The sequence below is a fragment of the Berghia stephanieae genome, chromosome 6 (genome assembly GCF_034508935.2).
Source record: "Berghia stephanieae isolate SIO BIC M18660-M18661 chromosome 6, UCSD_Bste_1.3, whole genome shotgun sequence".
NCBI lineage: Eukaryota > Metazoa > Mollusca > Gastropoda > Nudibranchia > Aeolidiidae > Berghia > Berghia stephanieae.
This window is the reverse complement of record NC_088365.1, coordinates 66,405,740-66,413,239: the sequence shown is the minus strand read 5'-3', so window position 1 is coordinate 66,413,239 and position 7,500 is coordinate 66,405,740. Positions and strand designations below refer to the sequence as shown.

Here is a 7,500-nt window from a genome sequence, read left to right as displayed (position 1 = left end):
TACAAACATTGTTTGATTTTTGGCTGAAAACGAATTGAGACTCGACACGCCACTTTTATCATAGTTTTAAAAATTAATCCATACTTTTTTTTTTTTGGGGGGGGGGGGAGTCTGGCCATGAATTGAATTATCAATTACAACAAGCTACTGCAATACTAGGAAAAACACGTATTTAAAATTCATTCAAGCATTATTCCATACATTTAAAGAAAAATTAATCCATAATTTTGTGGGGAAAAAGTCTAGCCATGAATTGAATTACCAGTTACAACAAGCTACGACAGTAATAGGAAAAATACGTATTTAAAACTCATTCAAATATTAATACCAAAAAAAAAAGATCCTCAAGTTGGCAACAAAGAGAAAAACAAAAGAAAAATCCACTCAAATCTGGGACATCAGGGAAGATTTCCGGGCATCCCAAGTTTGAGAGCTTTTGACAAGAGGACCATTTGAATCGATTGGCATTTGAAGGACGAGTTTTCTGGCCTGAATTTTAAATATGTGATGTTTTAAAGTACGCCAGACCAATAATCCACAATCCAAACACACAAACAAAACACAACATCATTATTATTCAACTCTTCTGACGTAGAAATCTAAAAAAGATAACATGTTATCTAAACACACCACACACACATGAACACGCCTCCATACACAAAGGAAGTTACTTAGTCACCAAGTCGAAAAGGATTTCAGGACACGCTCTTGTCCAGATCTTCGTTCGTCCTTAAAACCTACTTGCCACTTGCATGGAGAGTAACGTTCCCTCGCGGCTCAATTTGGCCTTAGTAACCAGTTACCAGTAACCAGCCAAACTAAAAAAAGAAACCCAAAAACATTTGGATATATTTTTGTCATTTTGGCCAGAAAACCCTTACTTCAAAAATCCATTGATAAAAATGACCTTCACCTTGTTTAGAAAATCTCAAACCTGAGACCTCATAGTCGTCTCAGGTTTGACGATTTTAGAAAAAAACGAGGCAGATTGTAATCGATGGATATTTGAAGGCCCAGGTTACTGGCCAAATTTATAAATTGTGTTTTATCAGAGTACACCACAAACGGTAAGGACATCTATCTATTTGGGTGTCATGTCACACGTATAGGGGAACACACTCATCGGAGGATGGCCCATAAATTACCCTCTATATATGTATATATATATATATATATATATATATATATATATATATATATATATATATAACGACCCGAGTGTCCTCTCGGTTAGGTTTAGTATTGTTGTTTTGTTTTGTTTCTTCTTTCAGACATTCATTTCTGTGCTTCTTGTTTTTTTGTTTTTAAATAATGAGCCAGTCGATAGGCTATTTCGTGAAGGTCAAATATAACTGTAATTACTGTATCGACTGTTCTGAAGATTAAAGAACGGGCAGGTAACTCTCTGCAAGTGGATAAACTAGACTCAGCGACAGAAGAAAAAAAAACATTCCCCAAACCTGATATTGTGTCCGATGACAACAAATTGAATTGAAACAAAATAGAAACGAACCGCATATAATGCCGTTATGAATCGATGAGTCACATAATGGGATTGAATAATGGAAATTAATGGCGCATCGTCTAGTAATCTATAGTCATTCGAAGATACACACACACACACGCATACACATACACACACAGACACCCTTCTAACCGTCCCTTTAAAAAATCCAGGCCTTTCTGAGCATGGAAGTAACGCATTAGCGCATAAAGGTCAGATAGTATTTTTGTTATGACAACAAGTAGACATTCATTTCTTTGCTGTACACATTTCTATCAAGACTCTGAAGACATAATAATTATGATATTCAATATTTTGGCCAGATACCCTGGATTTTCCCCAAAACTTAACACCCAACTAACACAAAAATATATTTTTTACAGATACCTTGGATTTTCCCCAAAACTTTACACCCAACTAACACAAAAATATATTTTTTACAGATACCTTGGATTTTCCCCAAAACTTTACACCTAACTAACACAAAAATATATTTTTTACAGATACCTTGGATTTTCCCCAAAACTTTACACCTAACTAACACAAAAATATATTTTTTACAGATACCTTGGATTTTCCCCAAAACTTTACACCTAACTAACACAAAAAAATATTTTTTATCACCCAAACACAATAGCAGTAAGTTCTTCCGATGCATAATTTCTGTAGCAAAATATACTCTACAACACACTGTGTTCATTTTCTTGAATTGTTATGATGTACAAAAGAAATTTGAATAAGAAAAATGTTGGTTGTATCGTAACGAATGTGACGATTTTCCTATAGTTGGTAAAGACAGGTTTAAATATCGATCGACTAAAATAAATAATCCTCGTCTTGTCAAAAACTCTCAAACCTGGGACTTCCTCGGAGACTTACTTAATCTGAGAGTTTCTCACAAGATGACGTCATGTGAATCGGTCGATAGTTGAAGGACGACTTTTCGGGCCAAATGTTTTGAAACGTGTATTTGTTTTTTCCACAGTAAGGCAGAACTATTTTGTGCTTCTTTCCCGTCTCATATCTATGCTTTATTAAAGTGGGTTGTTTTGTATAAAGTGGCGCCAAACTGCCAGGAACTGTGAATTGCCAAACTGCCAGGAACGGAATTGACAAAAAGTCACACACAAAAATGAATATAACAATTGAAAAAAGAAAAAAATACCAAAACCCTTCTTCAGCCAACAACAACAACAAAATAACAATGAAAACATAAAATACACACCCAAATAAATCTGGCGAAGGACCATGGGAAAAGAAATAAAGGAAGGAGGCCTGTTCTGGAATACAGCCACCGAAAAAGCAGCCGACCGCAAAAAATGGCGATGTCTGGTGGATGCCCATTGTGGCTCAAGGTCCATAGAGGATTAAGTAGGTTAGTAAGTAAAAAACAGACCTAAGGCAGAGGTTTCCCTGGTATTGTGTTGTTGTTGTGTTGTTGTTGTGTTGTTGTTGTTTTTTGGAAGCTGTTATATTCATTTTGTTTATTATTTTTTATATTTTTATTACTATTTACTTAGTAATATGTTTTGATCGCATCTTGTAAGAATGTGACCAGCAACAGTTATGATAATTTATTACGATGCCTATTCGTAGCTGTCATCTAATTTCGTGTTTTCGCTGTCCGTTCTTATTTGGAAGAATTATCCTCTATTACTACCTGTACGTCATTATCAATTCATTCGGTGTAAACTGTGACGAGACCGCTGGCGTTCACATTGCGATGCTCTGAAATATAACACGTATTGAGATTATGGCCAGAAAACTCGTCCTTTAAATTAATATCGATCGATTAAAATGACATTCATAGTGTCCAAATATTTTAAACCTGGGACTTTAAGGAAGTCTTTGAGGAATTTCCAGGTTTGAGAGCTTTTGAGAAGATGAGGATAATTCTAATCATTTGATATTTGAAGGACGAGTTTCCTGGCCAAAATATTAAAAAGCGATATCTGAGATCATGGCAGGACTGGTCTAAGACCAGCTGTCTGTAAAGGATACTATCAAGTGTTACTTTATGAATGGGCACAGCAGTAAAAGTTTGTCTAATCAAAATGATTTATCTACAACGAGAAGGGGTCTTTAACCAGGAACAAATCTAGCTTTGTTGGATGTTTTTGATTGATTTATTTGTTTTAGTTTGTTGGGTTGTTTTGTTTGTTTTGTTTTGTTTTGTTTTGTTTTGGGGGGGGGGTTGTTTTGTTTTGTTTCTAGGTTTGCTTTTTTTTTTCTTCATTTTTTAAATTTTAGATTTTGTTCTGTTTGATTTTATGTGATTTTTATTTCACTGAGAAAATAGGATCATGTGGTTGAATCGATTAAGCATTGCATTGTATCCCTGGGGTAGAACAATATGAATTGTCAATGACTTTTAATGACGGATATCTTTGTTGTTCCAAATGTAACAAATTGAATATACTTCTAAACAACATCCTATCTTTTTGTCGTATTATTATTATTCAAGTTTCGATACCAAGACAATCCAAACAAGTTTGTTTTAACTTGATCATCTATATAGCGCAATATCCACTTAACGTGCTCAAAAGCTGACCTCATGACTTTACAAGGGGTCCCAAGCCAATGGCAAACCTAGACATGTAGAACGGGAAATGACGCCTCTAAGGCGATATTACATTTTATTCCAGCATAGAGTATGCTGTTAACGGTCAGGTACTAATTTTTCACCTGAGTGGGATGAGAGAATGTGAGGAATTAACCTGTTCCAGTGACTTAAATACTATGAGCGTCTCAGAGTTGGACTCGAACCCAGAACCTTCCGATCCGAAGTCGAGAGTCACACCACAAGACCATAAGGCCGCAACACCGCATTGATGTGTTCAGACACAAAAGTGTTTGTTTCAATGTCGCACTAAGCAGATAGAAAAACGCAGGTGAAGAAAAAGTAACAAAAGATAAAAGAATTACTTTTATCGACTCATCACCAGTTTGGGGGGGGGGGGGTCTCTTCTTTTCTCTCGTGTTGTTTTCACGTTAAAGGGTTGAATGCAGAATAAGATGTGTAACTGGCTTGTTGTCTCCCCTTGGCCAAATGTTGTACATCGAGTAATTACCTGTCATCGCCTGTCCCCAACACGCCCGTGTCTTCATCACTCAGACTGCCTAGCCCCGCCCATCAAGCCAGCATGCAATCACCTTCCGGGGACAATCTTGTAACATGACTGACAGTTTGGCAATTTACCGCCAAATTCCAAAATTTTGCTGCCAGGATTTAACATTTTATGTTTTTATTTTTAAAGGTGTTTGGCATTTTTTTAAAAGTGATTTTAGTATTTCGGCATTATGTGTATATATATTTTTTTAAATTGTTAGTGGGGGGGGGGTAATTTCTTCAAAGCATTTGATAATAAATAAACAAAACATTTACCGATTGAATCTTTTTATTATAAAATCAACGCGTTCCCTCACAGCAGGGAAGATTGTAAAATTTCAGATTATTACCATTTATGTGCTATTTAGCAAAAAATTAAAATGTTTGGAAAAGTTTGGCATTTTATATTTTTATGGGGAATAGTACTATGGCACTTTTTCCAATTTCTTTGGCTTTTCTACCAACCAAAAACAAAATATCCGACAACCTTGTCTTGATGTTACTTTTGATGTGTCTATTTAAATTGTGTCGTTTCTAACATCAGCATGTTTATTGATAAAGATAAACGGTGTCCGCCCTTAATTCAATCTGCTTATGGTCACTAATAATATCACATTTTGATGGACGAAGAGGGAATTTGGATACAGTCGCTGTCATATTCTCTCTGTACTTGACATCAAAAACACGATGTAACTATCACTTCCATTCTTCTTCTTCTTCTTCTTCTTCTTCTTCTTCTTCTTCTTCTTCTTCTTCTTCTTCTTCTTCTTCTTCTTCTTCTTCTTCTTCTTCTTCTTCTTCTTCTTCTTCTTCTTCTTCTTCTTCTCTCTTTCTTCTTCCTTCTTCTTCTTCTTCTTCTTCTCTCTTCTCTCCTTCTTCTTCTTCTTCTTCTTCTTCTTCTTCTTCTTCTTTTTCTTCTTCTTCTTCTTCTTCTTCTTCTCCTCCTCTCCCTTCTCCTTCTTCCTCTCTTCTTCTTCTTCTTCTTCTTCTCTCCTCCTCCTCTCTCTCTTCTCTCTTCCCTTTTCTCTTCTTCTCTTCCTCTCTTTCTTCTTCTTCTTCTTCTTCTTCTTCTTCTTCTTCTTCTTCTTCTTCTTCTTCTTCTTCTTCTTCTTCTTATTTATTTTTTTTTATTATTATTATTATTATTATTATTATTATTATTATATATTATTATTATTATTATATTATTATTATATATATTATTATATATTATTATTATTAAACATAACTATTATTCATATGTACATCTTATGTAAGATTAATGCTTTTATGAATTTTTATTTAACCTCATCAGGTCGGAATATGATACAACTGTTCCACACATGACTATATAATCAATATTCCGTATGGACTGTACAAAGTCATGTGTATACATAGAATGAAGTTGATGTCACTCGGGTCTTTGTTGTTGTTTTTGCCATCCGCTTTTATGAGTAATTCTCACTAAACTGTATTAACCAGACTATAAACATTCAAGATTACACAGAGTTTTGTGTGTTGGTCCATTATATTTCCGGATGGCAACGTTGTGAGCTTCTTAGTCAAGCTCATACTATCTATACATATAAAGAACAGTTTCATTCATGAGCAAAATACCAGCCACGGAACTTTTCGAGCTCAAATCGGATGTGTACAGATTTTATGTGGCGTTTTCACGTTTTAACTCTTTTTCATTGGCTGAAGAAAGGTTTTGTGGCCGAAATGGTCCGATCCTGTGGTCAGTTCACATAATCATGTGATTTGAGGCACGGATCTGTGGCTAAAACAAGGAGTGTTCGTGACCCAGGGACGGCTGGTAATAATGGGCAGGGTGGGCAAATACCAGCCTGTTTTTTTCAAGTTATAAGCTGTATTACCAGGTCCGAAATAATCTAATCTAAATTAGATAATTTCAAAAGTTACTACTTAAACTTGATACTTCGTACTGAAATCAATATGTGTGTATTTTTGATAGATTGCGAATGACCATGCACCCCGTAATGCATAAACCAGGATACGCTCCTGTTCTTTTTATCAACCCCCCCCCCTCCCCTCCCCAACCACTCCACTCCGCCCACATCGTCATCTCATCGTCACGTCGCCTGACGGTGAACTAACTCCGATTTTTGCTGTCTGGCCTCTCTAGTACTAGGTCGGGCTAATTCAACTGAGCCCACCTTATTAACCAGTGAACACTGAATAGAGCTTTTGGCAAACGAACTTTTTCTTAGTTATTGCCTTACTTGTGCTGGTACCATTGATGTAATGACTTTGGGAAGGTTCCAGTATTGAATTAAATTTATTAACTTACTAATATTATATCAATTTAGTATTAATTTGTGTTGTTTTTATATATTTGTTTATCCATTTAAATTATTTCTTTTTTTTTTCTCGTTTTCTTTAAGTACTTCTCAAAACTCATTTATTTAAATTGTTTTCTTATTTGTTTTTTGTTGTTTTTTTGTTTTTGTTTTTTAACAAATTAATTTGTTAGTTCTTTTTTTTATTATTCTTAAAGTAATTACCGCTGTATTTTTATTGCCAGACTAAATAATTTTGCAAAATAATGTAATTTTCTATTGTATTTCCTCTAATAAAACAAAACATTTTATTCAAAAGTCACGACTAAATAAATATTAATACAACCACCATTTTGGTTTTCTCAACAATTGAATTAGTATACGAGAAATACTCTTCTGAGTAAGGAGAGAGTTGAATTCTAAGTTATAGAGGAAATAAAGACGTTTAAAGGAAGGGTGGGCAGATTCCGTACTTGCCCGTCCTGAAGCTAATACATACATAAGATAGTTCGCGACGAAGAGGCGGGAAGCTAGGGGTTGGTTGGGGAAGGAGCATAGCACTCTTGTATAGATAGCATTGGAAAGGAGTAAAGATAACACGGTCGTTA

The 7,500-nt window shown here is 35.1% G+C and overlaps 1 protein-coding gene across 4 annotated transcripts in view; it reads right to left on the bottom strand.

Moving 5' to 3' along the window:
- LOC144975492 (uncharacterized) overlaps window positions 1-793 on the bottom strand; it is a 165,665-nt gene extending 164,872 nt beyond the window's left edge. The window contains exon 1 of one of the 4 annotated variants that reach the window (XM_078919635.1): window positions 680-793. The gene's annotated coding sequence lies outside the window, so the exon portion shown is untranslated. Of the gene's footprint in view, window positions 1-328; window positions 596-630 lie in introns of those variants that run through there. The other 3 variants (XM_078919636.1, XM_078919637.1, XM_078919634.1) reach the window with 3 other exon arrangements.
- Window positions 794-7,500: the final 6,707 nt, after the last annotated feature.